Source organism: Marmota monax, unplaced genomic scaffold (genome assembly GCF_021218885.2).
Source record: "Marmota monax isolate L192 unplaced genomic scaffold, Marmota_monax_Labrador192_F-V1.1 WCK01_AAM20220418_F8-fsc00050, whole genome shotgun sequence".
Lineage (NCBI taxonomy): Eukaryota > Metazoa > Chordata > Mammalia > Rodentia > Sciuridae > Marmota > Marmota monax.
The window spans coordinates 10,910,544-10,932,933 of record NW_026694552.1 but is presented as its reverse complement, the minus strand read 5'-3'; positions in this window follow the sequence as shown (position 1 = coordinate 10,932,933).

Sequence of the window (22,390 nt, the reverse complement as noted above, 5' to 3'; positions counted from 1 at the left end):
AGAATTTGTACTTTCTTGAAGGATGGGATATGATTATAGATTATAAAGTATTAAGACAACACCACAGGCCACATGCTTTAATTGGTCTCTTTATATAATCAGGCAGTATATATTAAAAGCTTTGCATCTTTTCATCTCCTAGTTCCAAAGGATAAAATGATAGCCACCCAATGTAGAGAATCAATTTTTGGTTAGCATTTTGGAAGGCCCCTTGATAGCCCTTTTTTACCCTTGTTCTTATGCCAATTCATCAGTTTTGGTTGAGGGAACTTGTTATTAAAAGCGCATCAAAACCACAAACAAGTTGGCTCTTTACTGAAAATGTTGAAGCTGCCTTTACACTGCCCTTTCTGGGCCTCCTGTTTGCCAGTGAGTTCCAAACCTGACTGGTGAGGAAAAGATCTCAAAAGACAAGGTTGGGGTTATACCTCAGTGGTAGAGCACTTGCCTAGCATGTGCAAGGCCATAGGTTCAATACCCTATATGGGGAAAAAAAAAAACCTCTAAGGACTTTGAAATGGTATGTTTTCATAGTGAAGTTGGTCTGATGGTGATGGAGCAGGTCTAGAGAATTCATTCAACTATAAATTTGATTTCTTCTAAGTTGGGCTTCATCCCCTCCATACTTATGGTGAGGTATTTGGAAACTCTATGGATGAAAGCCCACCCCTCTTTTTTCAGGACATAGAAAATGGTATTAAGTGAACCACACCTTACAAAACTTTGCAAGGCATTTCTTCCAGAACCATCTTGTGTCCAGTCATTAACAAGTAGTCACTTGTGAAAAGAAAAAATAAGTGTTTCTTCAAAATTGCAACATCACACTGTAGGAGCATTTCTAAATATTTTTCAGTAGGAAAATTTGATCTGGTACATGCCTGCTATTATACCTTCCTTTCTGCAGGCTTTCTTTTTTTTTTTTTTTTTTAAGAGAGAGTAAGGAGAGAGAGACAGAGAATTTTAATATTTTATTTTTTAGTTTTTGGCAGACACAACATCTTTGTTTGTATGTGGTGCTGAGGATCGAACCCGGGCCGCACGCATGCCAGGCGAGCGCGCTACCGCTTGAGTCACATCCCCAGCCCTCTGCAGGCTTTCTTATTGAGATAAAATGATGTTCATAGCCTCTATGAGATGCACTATTGCAGAAAATTACTTCCTGCTTTCCACCTCCTCCACCTCCATCTTACCCTACAAGAAGCTATTTATTGGAGGAAAAGAATGTAAATGGTTTGGTCTTAGAATACTTTCTACATCAACTGGTATTTGAATGAAGAGTTTTCACTGACAGGACTTCCTTTCCAAGAAGAAAAATATCATGCACAATACCAGAATGTCAAACCATCTCACAAAGTACTCATTCCTTCGGTGAACCAACTGAATGAAGCCCAGCATATCGATTTTGCTCCCCATGTTTTGTCATTTACTAGTCACTCCTACCATTGGATTAGAGCATGTGCAAGAATTGCTGAATAACTACTTACTAGATGTTGCCATTGTAGAAAATAATCCCTAGAATACAAAACTTTAAAAATACAGCCCTTAATTCTGGTTTATTAAAGAAAACACGCATGCATGCATGCATGCACACACATGTGCGCACACACACAGAGTTCATTACAATCTGTCAAATGGCAAAAGTTTGAACAAGATACAGAATCAGTGCACATGAGAGAAAAATGGATGATTTTTGTGATCACATGGGGGAATGAAGAGAAACAAACCTGAACTTTAAAGGATGTGTAGATGTTAATCTAATGAACTAGGGACCAGAGATGAAGATTACATGTAGGAGGGACAGCATGTGCAATGGCAATCTTACTTTGTCAGTTCTAAGATGAAACACCCTAGGGTCTTTATTTTAACAACCTCCTCATAAACACTTATAAATTCAGATTATGGAATGTATTAGTGTAGAAATCAACAGAGCATGGAGTTCTAGTCCTGTATCAGTCACTTAACAGACATTTACCTGTGGACAAGTTCCCTAACAGAATCAGAGAGGTTTATCAGTACAATGGGTATAAATACGTATTTCTGTGGACCTCAGGGAGAGGGGGGCAGGAGACTCTCACTTTTTGAGACAGTATATAATATATATAAAAATTGCAGTCAAAACAATGGGCTGAATCCATAAAGAAGATGTGGTTTGATGTTTTGTTAAGAAAAATACAAACATAAAAAAGCAGAATAGCTAGGGCACCTCCATAAACCTGTTACTGGGCTTCAACAATTACCAATCTTGCTTCGTATATTTCCCCTACCCCCTCACCTTATATGATTTTGAAGCACATCCCAGACATCAAGGCATGTTTTTTAATATTTATTTTTTAGTTGTAGTTGGGCACAATACATTTATTTTATTTATTTATTTTTATGTGGTTCTGAGGATCGAACCCAGGGCCTCACACATGCTAGGCAAGTGTTCTACTGCTGAGCCACAACCCCAGCCCCCATCAAAACATTTTATCCATAAATATTTTAGTATGTATAAAGAAGAAATTTTTCCCATATTTTAGTGGTGCATTATAGTAATTCATAAGTGGGATTCTTTGTAAGGTGACATTTTTAATGAAAAAAAAATGTTAAGAACTACACCTGGCATCAAAAATAACAACTCACTAAACAAACAAAACTGACAGCATGTTTATGTTTGCCACTTAGAAAGCTTCGTTTGATTCCTCAACTTAAGGCCTTAAACCAAAACCAGTGGTCTCAAAAACAAGGATTCATTCTCCCTTAATCCATATATCAAAAAGGCAGTATATTTTCTTTAAAGGCTCCCCAATGTAATTTCTAAGTCATTATTCTTCCTCCACTCATATAAAAAGCTCTGGCTCCTTTAATGTTCCTGTCATCCAGCTGTTCCTTGTTTACACTCATCTGCTGATTTGGTCACTGTCCCAAGTGCACTGATGATTTTGGCCTATGGATCACAGTTATATCTCCACCCCCAAACGACCCAGCCAGCATGCTGGCCTTTCTGCCAGTTCCTTGGCCTCTCCATCTCCTCTGACCTCCACGTCCACTGCACTTCAGTCCTCTGTGTTCGTAGCAAACCCAGAGCTGGTCATCACTCAGCGCTGCTCCACTGTGCACATCATGTCCTCCAGTGCCCTGCTCTCTGGCCAGTGTCCCATCCTCCCAGTTCTTCTACTCTGACTCCATCTGTCCATTAAGTCCCTTGATACCTCTGTTTCTCTTCAGGCTTTCAGCCCTTACCTACCTGATGTGGGCCTCATGCTTAATCACCCAAACCTTCAATTCATTTATACCCCCTAAAGCCTCAACTATTCATTACAAGTCAGAAACTCTCCCTCATAGCTTATATCTAATCTATTACTGATTCTATCAAAATAAATCTCAAAACCAATCCATTTACTTTTTTGCTACTCTACTGCCAACAACCTGTTCAAAGCCACCAGTCTGGACTATTTCAGTAGCGTAACCATTGATCTGCTATACCCACTCTTTTATTCTAGTGTCTATTCAGCAAAAAAAAAAATGTATTTCATATAATTCCCCTGCTTTTTCCCATTGCAATGTAAATAAAATGGGACTACAAAAGGCAAAACAACTGAGCCAAGGTTTTATAGCTGATAGATTTGGAACTAGGACACTGGTATCTTGGACTCTGTTCCATTAGTATCATTTTTTTGTACTGGGGATTGAACCTAGGTGTGCTTTACCATCCAGCCACATTCCCAGCTCTTTTTCTTTTTGGAGACAGGGTCTTGCTAAGTCTTTGAATTTGCAACCTTCCTGCCTCAGCCTCCCAAGCCCCTGGGATTACAGATGTGCACCACTGCACCCAGCCATTAGAACTGTTCTTATGCTTTGTTCTAAGTTATCTTCTTTTTTTCATGCTTGAAGGACACAATTAACATGGCATCATGATTTTTTTTTCCTGAAAATATCCTAGAGAAGTGTTTTTAAAATTTTATTTATTTAAAGCATACACAGTAGTAAACACCTGTTATCCCAGCAACTTGGGAGGTTGAGGCAGGAGGACCCCAAGTTCAAGAGCAGCCTCAGCAACTTGGCAATACTCTATCACAAAATAAATTTTTATAAAATGGCTAGGGATGTATCTCAGTGCTAAAGTGCCCTTGGATTAAATCCCAAGTACCACAATTTTTTTTTTTTTATTTTTTTAATAAAATTCAAATGTTTTAAAACTGGTACACAAAAATATAAAAACCAACATATTACTTATACAGATTAATGGGGTACATATGAATGTGATTTTTTGATACAGGATAAACATATCTATCTCCTCTATCATCAATTATATTTCACAATGAAAACATTCTATATTTTTTCTACCAGATTTTTGAGTTATACAGTACATTGTTGTTTTCTGTAGTCACCCTCTTGTGCAATAATACACTAGAGCTTCTTACTCCTAACTGTAACTTGGTACCCATTGATCAAACTTTCCCTATCCCTCCATCTCTGCTACTCTCCATAGCCTCTGAAAGCTACCATTCTACTCTCAACTTCTGTGATATCATTTTATGATCCCACATGAGTGAGATCAAGAGCAGCATTTTGAAGTCCTCTCTAAGCATCTGTCTCAAAATCACCTCAGGTGTTTATTCAATGCACAGTCCCTGTCCTTGTCCCTAAAGATGCTTATCCTGTAGTTCTAGAGTAAAATCAGGCCCGTTAATTTGCATTTTAGCTCCTCCTGAGACTACATAGTTGGAGAAACACTTGTCAAAGATTTCCTGACATTTGTCTTACTTCGCTTCCCTTCAATAGTTCCCCTGTAACATAATAGACTCCCAGTTGCATATGGTTAAATGAATAAATCCACTGTGAGTATTAACGTACCTTACTTCAGTGGTCAGCCATTTTATTTTCTTTCACTTTTAGTACCTATGGTGAAATGGTTGCCTGTTCTCACCAGATAAGACTCTAAGTGTTTGGATTTACTGCTATGATCAAACACGGAATGTTGTTAGTTACTTTTGTTTTTGGTTTATAGTCCTTGAAACAACACCACCACATTTGTGATTTTGGCCAGTTCACTTAGCTCCAATGACCATTCTGTAATATGAGGTCACTGGATTATGATCTCTAATGCCCCTTCTGGCTCTTATACTCCATGATTCCATGAGACTAAATACTGCTTCTGAGATCATACATTCTTTCACATGGATCCAAAATTGACTGTGAGGCACAGATAAAAGACATTTTAAATGTGCATATGCTGAAAAATTCTACAGACCTTCACATCTATCTACCAAATCTCAATTTCTTCCTTCAGGTTCTGTCCACACTTCTCCCATCTTGGCTATACCTACTCCATTCTCCCACTATGCATGTCATTTCTTCAAAGAAGAAAAGTCCACAAGAATAAATTTTCTAGAAGCAACTGAGACTTCAAACCAGAGGGAAGACAGGATAGTTAACACTTCTTTGAACACGTGAATGTAATGTAATTCGCATTTGTCTAGTTATAGGAGAAAAGTGGAACAAAGGAGAATAAAAGAAAAGTATGCAAGGTATGTGATATGTTGCAGTAGATGACCAAGAGAAGTATGGCAGATGCTGAGCCACCATGATACCCATGATACTAGCAAGAGGGGGAAAGAGGAAAGGGAAATAACTCTTTTGTGATCTCTCAGATATTAGAAAGTAGTTGTGTGATAAACATAACTTATGTATTCTTCCCAACAGTTATAAGATCCAAAAGAAAAAGAAAAGAAGAGTACACATCTTTCAACACTATTTTTTCTTTCACACCCCTGGGATAGATGCACATTTTTTGAATCCTGAAGTTTATATGATTTGGAAAGCCTCTCTGGAAAAATAATTTTAAAAATCATGAACATAAAGCCAAACACTAAAATATTTCTTTAGAATGAGAAATCACAACTAAGCACAAATTTTTAAAAGTTGACAAAATTTTTAAAATCCCTCTAACATCACAATAACAACTAACAGTATTTTAGTGAACTACCAAACACATATCCTTAGCACTTTTCCCCTAAAGTTTCAGCTTTGTATGATTTGTTTGATGCTTCACGTCATTGTGATTTTACAATATCATTTTCTACTAAGAGAACAGAAAGAAAACTTAGTCTTTTCACTTGTGTGATTGATCAAATTTATTATTATTGTTGATAGTTGGAACAATAAATTTGCAAATTCACATATTGATGTTCTTAATGCTTGTAGAACTGATTTAGGTTTATTGTCTAACAGCATAAGAATTCTGATAAATTATGTTTTATATAATTCTTACCCAGAATAGATAAAAGTACAGTGCACATTTGTGTATATTGTATTATCAAGTATATTTCTAACAGATGAAAGCTTCTTCTGTGACTAAGCATTAATAACTGACACCAGAACACTTTTCATACCATTTTGCACATTAGGTGAGTGAAGGAATTTTCTACAAACTAGCATCTTAATCAATATATTTCAAATTTTGTTTGTCCTCCAGTACCACATGCTTTCAGTGCCAAGTGCCATAAGACACATTCATATAGTGTTAAGACCTCTGGCTTTACACCTTTATATTGCCATGCCGGATAAGTCAGCAGAGTAAGCAGTGGGGGTATTTCTGGAATCCATTCCTTTACCAGCATGATTCAGTAATGATTTATCTATACACAGGGCTGACAGAAAATCACATAAATATATTTCATTAAATACAAACTAAATACATCTCCAATTAGAGTTGTCCTTTGCTGGGTCTCTAACATGAGAGAAAATGTTATGGAGGGAAATCAAAATGAATGTCAGGGTTTACAGGGGGAGAGAGGGAGATTGACTTATTTTAAGGAACTGGCTCTCATGATGGTGTGGCTGGTAAGTCCAGAGTAGGCTGACAGGCTAGAAATTTAGGCAAGAGTTGGTCTTGCAACCTTGAGACAGAATGGCGTTTCCTTTTGAAAACCTTAGTCTTTGCTCTTAGGGCCTTTAACTAATCACACAGACCCCACCTAGATTATGAAGGAGGATCTTCTTTATACAAAGTTTACTGATTTAAATGTTAATCACATCTAAAATAACTTCATAAAAACATATGGACTGCTATCAGATCAAACAACTGAGTATCATGGTTTAGCAAATTTGGCACATAAAGTTAATAATCAGTCATCTTAACCAATTATAACCAATAAATTGAGTTCTCCTGTTTTTTCCAATTTTACAATAACATACAACGATCTGAACTTATTCTTACGGAGCCTCCCAAACATCAAGATGGTCCTATGAAATTCACATCCCACATCCAATCTACCAGCAAATTTCATCCATTCCACCTTCAAAATATACCAAGAGTCCGTCCATTTTTTTAAATTGATTTTTTAGTTGTAGTTGGACACAATACCTTTATTTTTTATTTATTTATTTTTAATGCGGTGCTGAGGATCAAACCCAGGGCATTGCACATGAGAGGCCCACTGAGCCACAACCCCAGCCCCAAGAGTCCGTCCATTTTTACTCAGTTCTACCAGCTCAAATTTTACTTTCTTCTGTTGCATCACCATATTCCCCACGATCCATTAATCTTTGCTTTGTGTTCTTTACTTGAAGTGTTGAATACTTCATTATTTTTAATTTTATAGAGGAATGTTTGGACACATTTTTCATCTACTCAGGGACAAAATGATTTTAGTGTTTGGTTTTTGTTGTGTTTTCCCGTCTATTCAAAAATAGTACACTTTTTATCAGTACTGTGCCAGTTCCTTTTTAAGTATCCATCTTTGAATGATTTGGTTTTGTCCTGGCACAGCTATTTGTAGGAAGTGTCAGTGATGGAAAATGGGCGAGGATAGACTTCCATGCTTCACAACCTGATAAAAACTTTAGACAAAATAAATTCAACAACTTAATGTAGCAAAAAACAACCCATAAATTGAGCAGCAATTGGAACCAGAAGAGGTTCGGAGAACACCACTGTGCAACATGGGCAGTAGGTATCTACAGATTGATAAAGACCAAAGAAGGCAAGAACAGGGAACAGAAAGTGGACTAGTATTCCAAAAGTTACTTTCTTTGTAAAGGTTAAAGCACAGGAGACGTCCTTATCATGTTTACTAAAACTAGCCTGTTTGGGAATTTAGCCGTTCTCCCTCTGATTCCTGGTTTCTCATTTGGTTTGTTGGTGTAGAACTTTAACATGAGTGATTCCATTTTCTTTTGGTCTGTTGAGGCCCAGTTCAGGAGCTCAATCCAAACCAATGTTCTTTTATAAATTTTATCTAACATGAATAAAAATGCTATCCCCTGCAAGCAGAGAGATTGACGGCTTACTACAAATATGGCTGTGTGTGTGTGTGTGTGTGTGTGTGTGTGTGTGTGTTTGTCTAATCCCACCTCTTCAGGCTCTGTAAACCAAACCTAGCCAGGAGAACATCTGCCCCTGCTCTACTCACCCCAGTTCCTAGACCTGTTGTTGCAACTAGGGTACAGAGATTAAACCTTCTATGAATTACTCACCTTCAGGAAGTACATATTTTTAGATGCTTTCCAAGATCTGAGTGGTCCTTTCTATACTCTCAATGATTCTTCCTTTCATTTCCTCCCATTCCCTTTTCTTCCATCACAGATACACATTGGCAGCTAAGACAGATATCTCTGAGTCTGTAGATCATATCTATCTTAATAGCTATATGGAGCTTGTAGGGTTTTATTTTTCTTCAAGTCCTCTTATTGTTCTTATATGATTTCTAGAAAATTAAAGGGAAAATGCTGACTTATGCAACCATTTTGATATAGTAAGTGACCCTGTCTATTTTTGCTCATTATTATATCTCTGAAGTCTAGAATAATGCCTGGTATCAAGTAAATGCTCAATAAACATTGTTTGGATAAATGAATGAATGAAAATCTAGCAAGCTGCATTTCCTATTTCTGTATCTGAGTTATTGTGGTTGCTAGAGAAAGATGTGTAGATAAGTGCCACCACACATTCATGGGCTCCAATTTCAGCTGGAACATTCTGTACACTTGCCCTTAGCTAGCATGTTATTCTCCTCAGTCATGTGCCACATAAAACATTTTGATTTATTATAGACAACACACATGATAGTCATCCCATATGATTATGTCATGCAGAGACTTTGTAGCTATCTTAACTTATATAAGTACATACTGATGTTTGCACAATAATGAAATTGCTTAACACTGCATTGAGGCCTAGGCCTTCCTGTAATTCAAGTGGCTCAGAAGGCTGAGACAGGAGGATTGCAAGTTCAAAGCCAGCCTCAGCAACTTAGCAAGGCCCTAAGCAACTTAGGGAGACCCATAAAAAGGGTTGGGGATGTGGCTCAATGGTTGAGCACTCCTGGATTAAATCACTAGTACCAAAAACAAACAACAACAACAACAACAAAATCTATGCATTCATCAGAACACGTCCACATCATTAAGTGATGCATGACTATCTGTACTGCACTCAGTATTCTTTTCACGCATCTGTAAATATTCACCACCCTCACTCACAGACAGCATTTATCTCCCAATTCAAAGTGAAAGCAGTTTTTAATTGGGAACCTGGGATTCACAATAAAAACATGCAACAATAGGTAGAACACAGCCATTGACCAATCAAAAAGCACGTCAGCTGTAAATAGCTGCTCTCACCATGCTAGTGTTAACAAGCTCAAAATCAACCTCAGAAAACTATCCACAGGAACACACATCACTTATTTCATATCCTCAGCATTTGTTACAATGGCTGATTTAATTCCTACTACAAGAGGATGACAAATTCCAGGACAGCCTCTGCAACTTAGCGGGACCTTGTCTCAAAATTAAAAGGTCTGGAGATGTAGATCAGTGGCAAAGCATACCTGGGTTCAATCCTAGTACTGCAAATAAATAATCCCTGGTACATAGTAGGTGCTTAACCAGTTTAGTGGATTGGTGGCAAAAATAATGGTAAATTCTCAATAAATATGTCATAAAATAAATGCATTAAACTAAGCATCATGAGGACAAGAAGATGAAGCAAACTTTTCTAATATGTTATCATTGTGGTTGCCATAAAAATGAAATAAAGTATGCAAAGAACTTTGCGAGTTGAAGAGTACTATTACCAACATTAGGTTTTCAGGGAGTTCATCCCTGCAACCCAGTCCTATGATAGGCCTTATGAGCAATACAATAATATACAAGCCTAGGTCCCTGATTTTGAGAAACAACTCAAGAACACTAAACAACTGTATATGAAATAATTGGATGTAAATTTGGTGCTATATTTTTTAGTTCTGTGTACATAGACCATTTCTTGTGCCCAGGGTTGGGGGCAATGTGGTCCTATTACTCTTTTGATGACTGCTAACATTCTTTAAGACATCAGTATTAGCTGATCACAGTGGAACACACCTACAATCTCAGTAATTTGTGAGACTGAGGCAGGAGGATTGTGAGTTCAAGGCCAGCCTCAGCATCTTAATGAGACTCTGTTTCAAATTTTTAAAAAATGTATTGGGGGTGTAACTCAGTTTTATAGTACTTGCCTAGCATGCATAATACAAAAAAAAAAAAAAAAAAGAAAAAGAAAAAAAGACTTCAGCATTGACTTCAATAGTATGACCTTGGTCACTGTCATAGCCTATTTTGTTTCTTCATCTGTCAAATGGGAATAATAACTCTTGGTTTACTTTTATGTTCAAAGGAAGTAATGTACTAGAACATAGTTAGTCAAAGTAAATCATGCTCTACGAATGCCATTAGATCATCATTGCACAAGCATTTTATGTTTCTGATTTTGTGATATATATCTAATATTCATTTGTTCTTACTGATGATGCTGATAACTACTCCCCAATTTATCCAATTTCCCTTCTCTCTGGAGGGAAGACAACTGAGTCCTGAATTGCATGAATCTACTGTTTGGGGAGCCTGTTAAAATGTGGGCTAAAGCAGACATCCTTCAGCAGAGGGTGTACATCTGGCCATTGGGGATAGCAACTGGGTGGGTGTGGGGGTGCAGGGTAAGGGTTGTGAATGCAGACTGATTGGTACTTTGGCAGTTTACTCTTTCCTTTATATCTGGTATGTGTTTTTGTTTCTTGGGTGGGCCTTTCTAAAAGTTGCTTGCAGCCTAGGTTTCTGTTCACAGTCTTCCTATACTGCCTTCCTGCCAGACTCACATCATAGATGACTTTCGACTGACCCAGTACTTTCTACTTTCTGGCTTGTAGTTCTCAAGAATAACTTTAGAATGTACTGGGAATGTAATGTCCTCAGACAAACGTTGAGCTGACTAGAACATCCTAGGTGCTGGTCCACATTCACTTCCTAGGCACCAAAAGTGGTCTTAGGTACACAGCACCTCAAAATATAGCACCGACTTTACTTCCACTTACTTCATATACATTTATTTGGTCCTATGCTTGTGTACCATTGATTTGATTCTTCAAATCAAGGACCTAGGTTTGCATATTATTGTATTGCCCATAAGGCCCACTATGTCCTTTAATAACAAGATGTCCTTCAATATTTTAGCTCAGTGAGTCCTGTGATCTTGAGGTATAAAACCCGGGGCATGATGCTTTCTGGAGTTCCTCATCTATACTGCAAATTGGAGCATTCTTGACACCATCTGCCCTAGAAGGTTTTCTGAGCCTTAGAGGAATGACCGACAATGAATCCTTGGCCTCTGTTGTCACTTGCTGTCTATCAGTAAATAATATAGCTGCTTCCTGTGACTTACTGCATCTGTGGGTATTCTGCCTCACCAGACTCAGAGAAATTGGTAACCACTACATGGTGAACTTGCTTCACACTTCTGCTATGGATTGAATTGTGTTCCCCTAAATGTTAAAGCCCTAACTCCTAATCTAACTATTTGGAGATAGACCTTTTAAGAGGTAGAAAATCACCCAGTCTCTTTATTTCTTTCTCCACAAAACATACACCAACAACACAGTGAGAAGGGAGACCTTGTCTGCAAAACTTTGATCTTGGACTTTCAAGCCTCTAAAAAGGTGAGAAAATAAATGTATGTTGTTCAATCCACCCCCACACCAGTCCACAGTATTTGTTATGGTAACCAGAACTGACTAAGATACTTCACATCACATTTAGGCACATGCAGACTTGAACACAGGAGCCATGGGACAAGTCAAGGGAAAATAAACCAGTCCTGAGTTGAGTACCCTGAATACCAGGAGTAATCACGTGTTATATGTTAACAAGGGGTATTTGTATCTCCAGGTAAGGACTGCTGACATTCAGGATTGGGTTGGCAGAATCAACAACTGTTTTCTAGCAGGGAGTCCTTTATATTTTAAATAAGGATACATTTTTGAGCAAATTACTGAATCCTTCTGTACCTCTAAGACTGACTAGATGAAGCCATGAGAAGCTGAGCTGCTAGAGCAAGAACAGTCTGTTTCTTTTTTTAGTGGTCAAGTTCTGTGGAGGCCTTCTGTAGCAGATGGGATTATTTCTGCATCTTCTTCTGGAATGTTTTTCCCTGCTACTTCTGTAGAACAGGAAGTAAATTAAAACTGAAGGCAGTTTGAAACTTAATTTTTTTTAATCCCCAGTATGTTATATGCATTTATAAATATGTCAAAATGAGCCCCACAATTGTCTAAAAGTATAATGCACTAATGAAAACAAACAAAAAAATAAATCTTTACTTTGCTTTTAAAGTATTGTGATTGCTACTTCTTAGTGGGTGCTCTATTGAATAGATTTATTTCCAGGCATCCAGAGAAACAAGGGCTCCTTCAGACTGTATCACCTTACAAGCCAATGCAAGAAGACAGAATGAAAAACCACTGGCTTAGGGACTACTTCCTGCAAGGCCCAGACTGCTTACCACCCTTTCTTCACCAAGCTGCCTGGGAAAACATTTGGTTTCCAGATGCTATGTATGACAGGACCCTTGTTCTTTCTCATGGTCCATGTAACCTGAGCTATGGATGCCTCTTGGACATGATTAGAGCTACTTTCTACAGACATTGTTTTCAAGTATTTAAAGGTTAGGACAACAAGACAGGTGGGTGGTATAGGCTAGGAAGGATTCAGTGACATCTACTGGCCAATCTCATGCATCTTTAGGGCACTTCTTTGGAGTCATTTGGTCAGTACCTCAAAATAGAGATTCCTTGGCCTCTGTTCTCATAAAATATGATTAAGTGGATCTGATATGTAATCTGGGTATCTGTATATTTAACAAACTTTCCACATTATTCTGACACACAAACTGGGTTGAAAACCCTTGCTTGCTTTTGAGAGCCTGCAGAATTAAGAGGTGGACATAATGGCACAAAAGCCCACCTCAGCTTTCCTTAGCTAGATCAACTCCAGCCCCTTAGGCTGTCATGTTTTGAAAAAAGGCAGCTGTTTCAGTCTGGTGCTTGAAAAGGCAGCTGTTTCAGTCTGGTGCTTGTAAGAAAAATAAACGACCCGTTGTCCTTGCTCTCAGGTGAAGAACTGTGAGGTAGTACATTGAGCTAAATGAAATAAATATGCAATTTGCCTATTTATTTATTTAGGCAGTACTGGGGATTGAACCCAGGGTCATTTTACCACTGAGCTACATATTCAGCTCTTTTATTTTATTTTGAGACAGGTTCTTTTTAAGTTACTGAGTCTGTCCTTGAACTTGTGATCCTCCTGCATCATGCTCCCAAGTAGCTGGGATTACAGACTTGCACCACCATGCCAGTCACCTATTGATATTTAAAGTGTCATTTATCAAATATTTAATAAGTTCTCACAAGGGAGTTTTCATTCTGTTTGGTTATGAAAATTGGTCCCACTGGCAGATGTTATACTAGCCACAGAACTTCAGTAATTTTTCCTTCTTTCTGTTTTTTTGTATTTTGATCCAGACCCATTCATTCATTCATCCATGTATCCATGGATGCATTCATCTATCTACTGCATTCCAGACTACTGGCTGTGGTATTATAATAAAGAAGTCAAATCTTCATTTTTAGGGACTCTAATGATTAAAAACAAGAAGCAGCAGTAAGACTGGTATGGTGATGCACACCTGTATTCCCAGTGGCTGGGGAGGCTGAAGCAGAAGAATTGCAAGTTCAAAGTCAGCCTCAGGAACATAGCCAGGTCCTAAGCAACTTAGCAAGACTGTGTCTCTAAATCAAAAATAAAAAAGGGCTGGGGATATGGATCAGTGGTTAAGTTCCCCTAGGTTCAATCCCCAGTATATTAAAAAAAAAGGTTGTCACAGGTTTTAGGGTGGAGCAGATACAAGGGTAGAAGACAAAAAGTCCTCAAGGAAATCAAAGAAATATACTTTGTTTGTCTTTTGTTTACTCATTTCATTCTCAAAGTAAACCTAAGAAAGAGATACTATTATTATCTTCATGTATAGGTGTAGAAACTGAGACACAGATATTAAGTAATTCAACTATTAAGATACACAGCTAAGAGTCAAAGTCCTTTTCTTAATCACTTTCTTACATTCCTTTCCTTTTGGTATCTGAAATCCCCACCATTACAGAGTGATCACTTTTATTCACTATAACATGAACAATGGTAGCATTTATGAAAGACCAAATGTGTACCGCTACTGTACTATGCACTTAATATATATCATTTATTTCATTTAACCCTTGTAACAACTATCTTCGTTGTAGAAAAAAAAGGCTAAGAATCAGAAAGATCAGTTTGCTTATTCAAGTTCACACATCTAGTAATTAGCAAAGTTTAGATTTGAAACAAGTTCTTCCTGAAGAGCCATACTCTCAACTTCTGAACCAAATTGCCTTCCACAAAGAGTTGACGCAATGAAGGCAATACCACAATATGGAGTAAGAACACACAATCTGGAGTCAGATACCTGCGTTTGAATCTGCTCTCCCATTTACTAGCTGTGTGATTGTGATTCAGTGTTCCCATCTATTAAATAGAGACGATAATAATACCTATGTCAGAGCTGTTGTGAGGATTAAATGGATTACTATAAGAAAACAAGAGAATGCCTGTCACATGGCTAGCATTATATAAATATTGGTTGTTACTAGTATTATTCTTTCATATATAAAATGTAGCTATTACACATCTCATTATGAATATCTTTCAGATATTAGCTACTTTAGCTAGATTGTCACCTGGCAAAGTTCTGAAAGGTCATATGATAGGACTTGGGTGGTGGTGAAGGAGGGCATTCCAGGCAAAGGTGAGAAATAGCATGGTGCATCTGGAGTTGGGGAATGCAGAATGCTTGGGATGTCTTAGACAGAATGTACTTGGGAGTGTCCAAAACTGAGATGTCATGTCAGAGTCTTACCTGCCCCACATGGGTTTAGACTTTACCCTCAGGGAAATTATTCTATACTTTTTAGGTATTGAGGATTGAATCCAGAAGTGCTTTACCACTGAGCTGTATCTCCAGTCCTTTTTATTTTTTATTTTTATTTTGAGACAGGGTCTTGCTAAATTGCCTTAAATTTGTGATCCTCTTGCTTCAGCCCCCCAGTAGCTGGGCTTATAGGTGTGTACCACTGAGACTGGCACTGGGGAGTTATTGTAGAAGGTTCTAAATGAGGAGAGGGACATGGACAGCTTTGGGTTTTTTTTGTTTGTTTGTTTGTTTGTTTTTGTTTTTTAGAAAAATCAGTCTTGTAGCAGCCTGGAGGATAGATTGAAAGAGATCAGCTTTGAAGCGGTTGTTATAAATAGTGTTTTCCCTTTCCTTTTCAATGAGTAATAGTGAGTGCCTGAGCTAAGACAAGTATTAGCAATGGGAATGGAGAAGAGGGAATGGATTTCAGATGTAATTAGGCAGCAGCATTCACAGAACACAGTGAGTGATTAATTGTGATGGGGAAAGGTAGAGAAAGGAATCTAATATGACTCCCTGCTTTCTGACTTAGGTGACTTGGAGGTGGATGGGAAGGCAAGACTGTTTTGAAGAAAGACATCAGTTTGAAAAGAGAGGGGCAGGATAATAAAAGGACTCAGCTTTATAAACAACCTCTACTTTCTATAGAAGTTCCAAAGGTAGGGATGGGGAAGATAGAGAGATTAGGAGATGAAGACCAAAGATACATAGTTTCTTTTGGGGGTTATAAAAATGCCTTAAAATTGATTGTGGTGATGATTGCACAACTCTGAATATAATACAACAAAAAATAGTGAATTGTGCACTTTTAATGGATGAATTATATGGAATGATATATGAATTATATGGAATGTGAATTCCATCTTAATAAATTTGTTACCAAAGAACCAAAAAAGGAGAAGAAAGAACCCAGAAAAAGACACCAAGCTGAAACCAATCAAGCAAAAGAAAGCCAATTCCAAATGATGACACAAAACAGGCAGAATCTCTAGGTAACTCATTGGTTCTTCTCCTTCTGATAAATGGCATGACTGTTACCCAGGTTCAAATGAGCAAGCTCCTGAGAGGAAGACCAGCCAACTCTCATGGGGACAATTTCAAGAATTAAAATGCTATTAAAATGATCAAGTAGCCAACCTGACTGAAGTGAATTAGAAAGACTGACGTCTTTGCGTATGGAGCAGGGGCAAGGGAGAAAGAGGCTTTCTGAGGAAGAACGGAAAGGCATGATGTGATCTAGACTGGAGTTTCTTAGATGAGTACATGACAGAGCACACCTTAAGGCTAACAATATATCCTGGGACCTTGTCAGAGAATCCACAAGGCTATCAGATGGTGTAAGTTATAAGCAGATACCAAAAGATGTCCCTTCATCTCTACAGGGAGAGAGAAATGAGACTCCTTTTTTTTATAGCTAACTTAAAAATGTTTTGATCCTGATTATCAAAATAACACACTTTTACAGTAGAAATATAACATACATTGCATAGAACAGTGTTACATAGACGATAAAAAACATTTCTTATTATTCTATCACCTAGAGGCAGCTGCTGTTCATATTCTGGTCCAGTTTTATTCCAGTGCCCTCAAAATATTTCTGTTTAGTTTAGAACTGTGTAGTGTTATTTTTAGCTTGCTTATGTTTTACTTGATCTTAAAAATTTCTCCATATTATGAAAAATTTTTGCAAATGTGCTTTTTTGCAAGTTATGTATACGTTATGTATATGTACATATGTAATCCCCTATTCCTACCCCACACACCAACACCAGTAGTTTGACCATTCAGGCATTCTAGAAAGTGTTGCTATTATAAATGATGTTCCAACTGATATTTTTATTCATAAATTTATCTATATTTTATATGATTTCTTTAAAAATATCACTAGAAGTGGAACTATAGGGGCAAATGGAATGATATTTTTAAGTTCCTGCTAATTATCTTTGCTTTTTGAGATCTGTATGAGGGCCTTCATAAGGATTCTCAATTTTAAAATTACCTTTATTATTTCATTATTTTTACTCACTTAACAGCATTTACCAGCACCTACTATATGTCAAATCTCTGAGATGGATTAAAAGAATTTAAAGATACAAACAGTTCTTTGGAGCTTGCAGTCTATCCAAAAAGACAAGACCCAAAGAAATAATAGATTACTAAATTCTATTGGTAACAATTTCCTCTAAAGATATACTTGCAGTATTTCAACCAGAGATATGAAGGACATCCAGGGCAACTTTGTGATAGGAAAGAAAAAGGAAAAGAAAAGACAAAAGACACACATACAAACCTAAACACTATCATGTATAATTATAATGCAACAATTAAAAAAACTAGAAATTGTCAAAACACTCACTCTATAGAGTCCATTAAATAAATATTGGTACAGCCAGAAACTGGAATGTTAGGAGCAATATTGAAAAGAATAAGTTAGATCTGTATAAATGGATACAAAAATATGTCTTATATATATTATTCAGGGGAAAGAGAAGCAAGGGCAGAACAGTGTCTCTTCTTTGCATCCCTTTGTGCATATGTGCATGTGTGTATAATGAGAGAGAGACAGAATATGAATTTAAGATAATAACTTTATCTGCAATTTTCTTCTCTCTCTCTCTCTACCAGAGATTGAACCCAGGGGTGCTAAACCACTAAACCACATCCCCAGACCTTTTCATTTTGAGACAGGGTCTCTCTAAGTTACTTGGGCTTTGTTTGCTGGTGATGGTCTTGAACTCATGATGCTCTTGCCTCAGCCTCCCAAGTCGCTGGGATAACAGGCATGCACCACCATGCCCATGCTGAGTTTTCTTAATCCTAAAAGATTTTCTTAAATGTGGCACAAACTAGTTCAGGGAAAAACTCATATTAACTGACATGTGGCTATTTGTAATCTTCATTTATCCACATAAATTGAGTTTTTGAACACTTTGCTCCATAAATTTTAATGTGTTTCATTAATACTGAACATGTATAATTTATGTCTTTGTTGTCCCAAATCTCTTTCAGGAAATGATATATTGAAAGCTGTAGGTATTATGTCACTATGTTAAAATCCTAAACTGTTGAATTCCAACACACTCTATCCTCCAAGTTTTGGGATAAGGGATTATGTTTACCATAGATCCATGTGTATATGTAAGTCTATGTTATTTTTTATTTAATCTGATGATACTACATGAAATAATTTATAATAATCTCTGAGAAAGGTACTAGGGATGATAGAGGCTTTTGTTTTTCATTTTGTATCTTCCCATTCTTTGATTTTTTAAACTTACATGTATATTCCACTTGTTTATTTAAATTTTTAAATTAACAAATAAACTTGTACAGATTAATGGTACACAACTTGATGACATTTTGAAATAAGTGTCCATCAAGGAACGAATAAAGTGAGATAATTAACATACATTAACTCACATACCACTTTTGTAGTGAGAACACTTAAAACATACACTCTTAGCAATTTCAAGGATACAATACATGGTTATTAACTGTAGTCACCATATTGAACAATTGATCTCTTGAACTTATTGCTCCTAACTGAAATCATGTATCCTTGGACATTTCCCCCAGTCCCCATCTCTCCATATATTACTTTTATATTAAAAATTCAACAGATTTAGAGGGGGAAGATTATGGCCCATTTTTTCTCTTTTGTATCACTCCATATTTAGGATCAATATGAAAGTAATTAAAATTTAAAAAGAAAGTGCACTTAAAACAATAAAAATAAAAGCAATTAAGATGGAAGAGCAGTCTATGAAAAGGATGCAAAGGTGTACATTCCAGGGCCACAGATACTTAGAAGCATGAGGGATCCCTGTAGCTTGAGATAGGTCCAAAGAGTAATCATGGGGTGAAGAGAATTGAAATAGACTTTACACATATGTGGGATTGAATTGGAAGAGATGGTTGGGAGTTCACTTGGGGAAGGGGTCCACACAAAGGCAGGAAAATGATAATGAGCTACTGTAATTTGGAAATGTGGGAGATGGCATAAGGTGAGAGATACCACCTACCAAGAAGATGCAAAGGACAGAAGAGTGAAAGATGACTCGGTTTCCCATTGACGTTTAGCTTTGAGTGTTTTCTTATGGAATATGGATACCACCAAACTAGAAGGCATGAAGTTATTGTTTTCCTTCCACTTGTCCCCAATCCATTTACACATAGTCCCAGACTCGTGATAGCTCAGCTTAATGATTTCTTGACTTTACCATGTCATGAAAATGATACGCATTTCAGAGAGTTTATACTTCAACTTTTGCATTTCGGTCTTTTCCTGAGTTAGTGACAAATAGTGCAATACACTATTGTCAGCTACATGATCAGAGGGGAAACAACTGAGAGTACAGTTTACTGTGTCCCTATGCTAAGTTAAGAGTATTAAGCAAAATTTCAACTTATAATATTTTAAACTTGCAATGGGTTTATCAGGATGTATTCCCATGGTAAGTTGATGGTGGATGAGTATGTTTATTTTCTTTCTTCAGCTCCCTTCACAGGTATTTCATTAAACAGCTTCTTTTTTTTAATTCTTAGGACCCCAACTTAGAAACAGTTACCAATGACATTTCAGTGTGTGTTAAAGATATGTACAAAATTATATTAGAGACAGAAAAGCCTTTGGAAATCAACTATTTTACCCCCATCATATGCTAGAAAGGCAACAGAAAGTCAAGAGAGGTGAAGCAAGCTACGAATAGCCCACTGGTGCGAAGCTCCAAAAAAAAAAAAAAAAAAAAAAAAACAGTTTTTTACCTTGTAAGCCATTTTCACTCTACACTTTCACCTACTGGATTTACTGATGATGCATTCATTTCCCAGACTAGCCTCTGATCTGGTAAGACTCCAGCATGTTATTAATATCCAGGAAAGGTGAAACAAAATAATGAAAAAAAAAAACATATGGAACCAGGTGGTCACTAGAGAAGCATTGTGCTGGCTTGGAATCTGAGTACTAGTGAGTTTCCATGGCAACATCTGGGCATGCATTTCAGGCTTAAGGGAGAAGATAGAATTCTCATATCCTGCTTGGGTTCTCATTCCTGTCAAGATGTGATTCATCATTCAAGACAATGAACTTCCAAGAGTCAAGTTGTGGGGGCATGTTGAGTGTGATGAAATCTTCGATACTGTGTCTCTTATTCTTGTATGCAATGTCTTCATTTTTGGAGGTGGCAAGTAGGAAGGAAGGAAGGAAGGAAGGAAGGAAGGCAGGCAGACTAGCTTTTCTTTGTATTGACCTTTTAATTGCAATATGAAACACTACTAACCCTTCCTGGCCTGGAAAAAAATTGTTCTAGTTATATCTCCTTCACTAGAAATCCCACTCTTTCTTACCCTTCTCTCCTTATTACATATGCTACTATAGTATTTCACCAATGGTCTGACATAACTGAAACAGTCACAGTGTTTCACAGAAAGCATAAGTATTTTTATCTGAAAAAGAATTTTCCCATCCCACAGTGAAACCCAAGAGTCTGAAGGAAAGTAGGAGATTTAGATGACCTCATCTAAATCTATATGTACAGTAAGGTTCTGGAGTGAATTTGAATGGCTGTAAGATCCTAATCTAGGGAATGGACCAAGTTTAGCTCAGACCTCACAAGACCTATTCTCATGATCCTTCTTGCACACCATGCCACATCTCAGTGGTGTGCAAGAAGGGAGACACGAAGTAATAGCCTGGTTGGGAAGGGGAGATTGAGACCTTGAAAACTGATAGTATACCACATGACCAAGGAGCTGTTCTGTAGGGGGCCCTGACAATTTGGAAAGCATGATCACCCACAGGGGTTGAATTGTGGCAGGGCATCAAAAGATTGCCAATTCTGGGTCTCAGGTGCTGTTTCAGTTCCAAGGCTTATTTGTTGCATCTGAAAGGTGGGAAGAATGATGTGTGTTCCTGCTTTTCTACATCACATGGCTTCTGGAGCAGTCAGATCAATATATTATCTCTATTCCACAAGTATCAGGCTCATTTCATTTTCTGTTTCTTTTGTTCCTCCATTTGGAATGAACCCTCCTCATCTCTTCTGCTTGTATTAATTTTAGTATATGATTATAAATCCAATCAGAGTTCTACATCCTCCATATTCCAGTATTGTCCCAATCATGATAATTACCTTTTGTACAAATTCACTTCAGTTTGACATGACATAGATATTTAATCTCTCGGTGTGTTGATGAGGAAAATAACAACATCTACCAGTTAGGTTTAGAGTAAGAATTAAATGAAATAGCACATGTAAAGTGTTTAGGGCAGGACCAGAAACAGGTTCAGTGCTTAATAAGTCATTTATGTTATTATCATGGTGAGGCACTGAACAGCCCAAAGTTAAAGTCAAAATATATTGCTCTTTTACAATAGTAGATCGTATAATACATAGTTTTGTTCTGGAGTAGATTTGAATTGCTTTAGGATCCTAAGGTAAGGAATGGATCAAACATAGCTCCTGTAGCAATAGTACATAGTAATGACATAAAAAACAACCAGAAAGATAGGAAACATGTGTACTTGTACTTTAGACACAAAATGATACTTTTCTTCCCAGAGTATGTAAAGAATAATATTTGTTGAGTTCTAATTCACAATAGCTAGACTGTGGAACCAACCTAGATGCCCTTCAATAGATGAATGGATAAAAAAATGTGGCATTTATACACAATGGAGTATTACTCTGCACTAAAAAATGACAAAACCATGGAATTTGCAGGGAAATGGATGGCATTAGAGCAGATTATGCTAAGTGAAGCTAGCCAATCCCTAAAAAACAAATGCCAAATGTCTTCTTTGATATAATGAGAGCAACTAAGAACAGAGCAGGGAGGAAGAGCAGGAGGAAAAGATTAACATTAAACAGAGACATGAGGTGGGAGGGAAAGGGAGAGAAAAGGGAAATTGCATGGAAATGGAAGGAGACCCTCATTGTTATACAAAATTACATATAAGAGGTTGTGAGGGGAAAAGGGAAAAAAACAAGGGAGAGAAATGAATTACAGTAGATGGAGTAGAGAGAGAAGATGGGAGGGGAGGGGAGGGGGGATAGTAGAGGATAGGAAAGGTAGCAGGATACAACAGTTACTAAT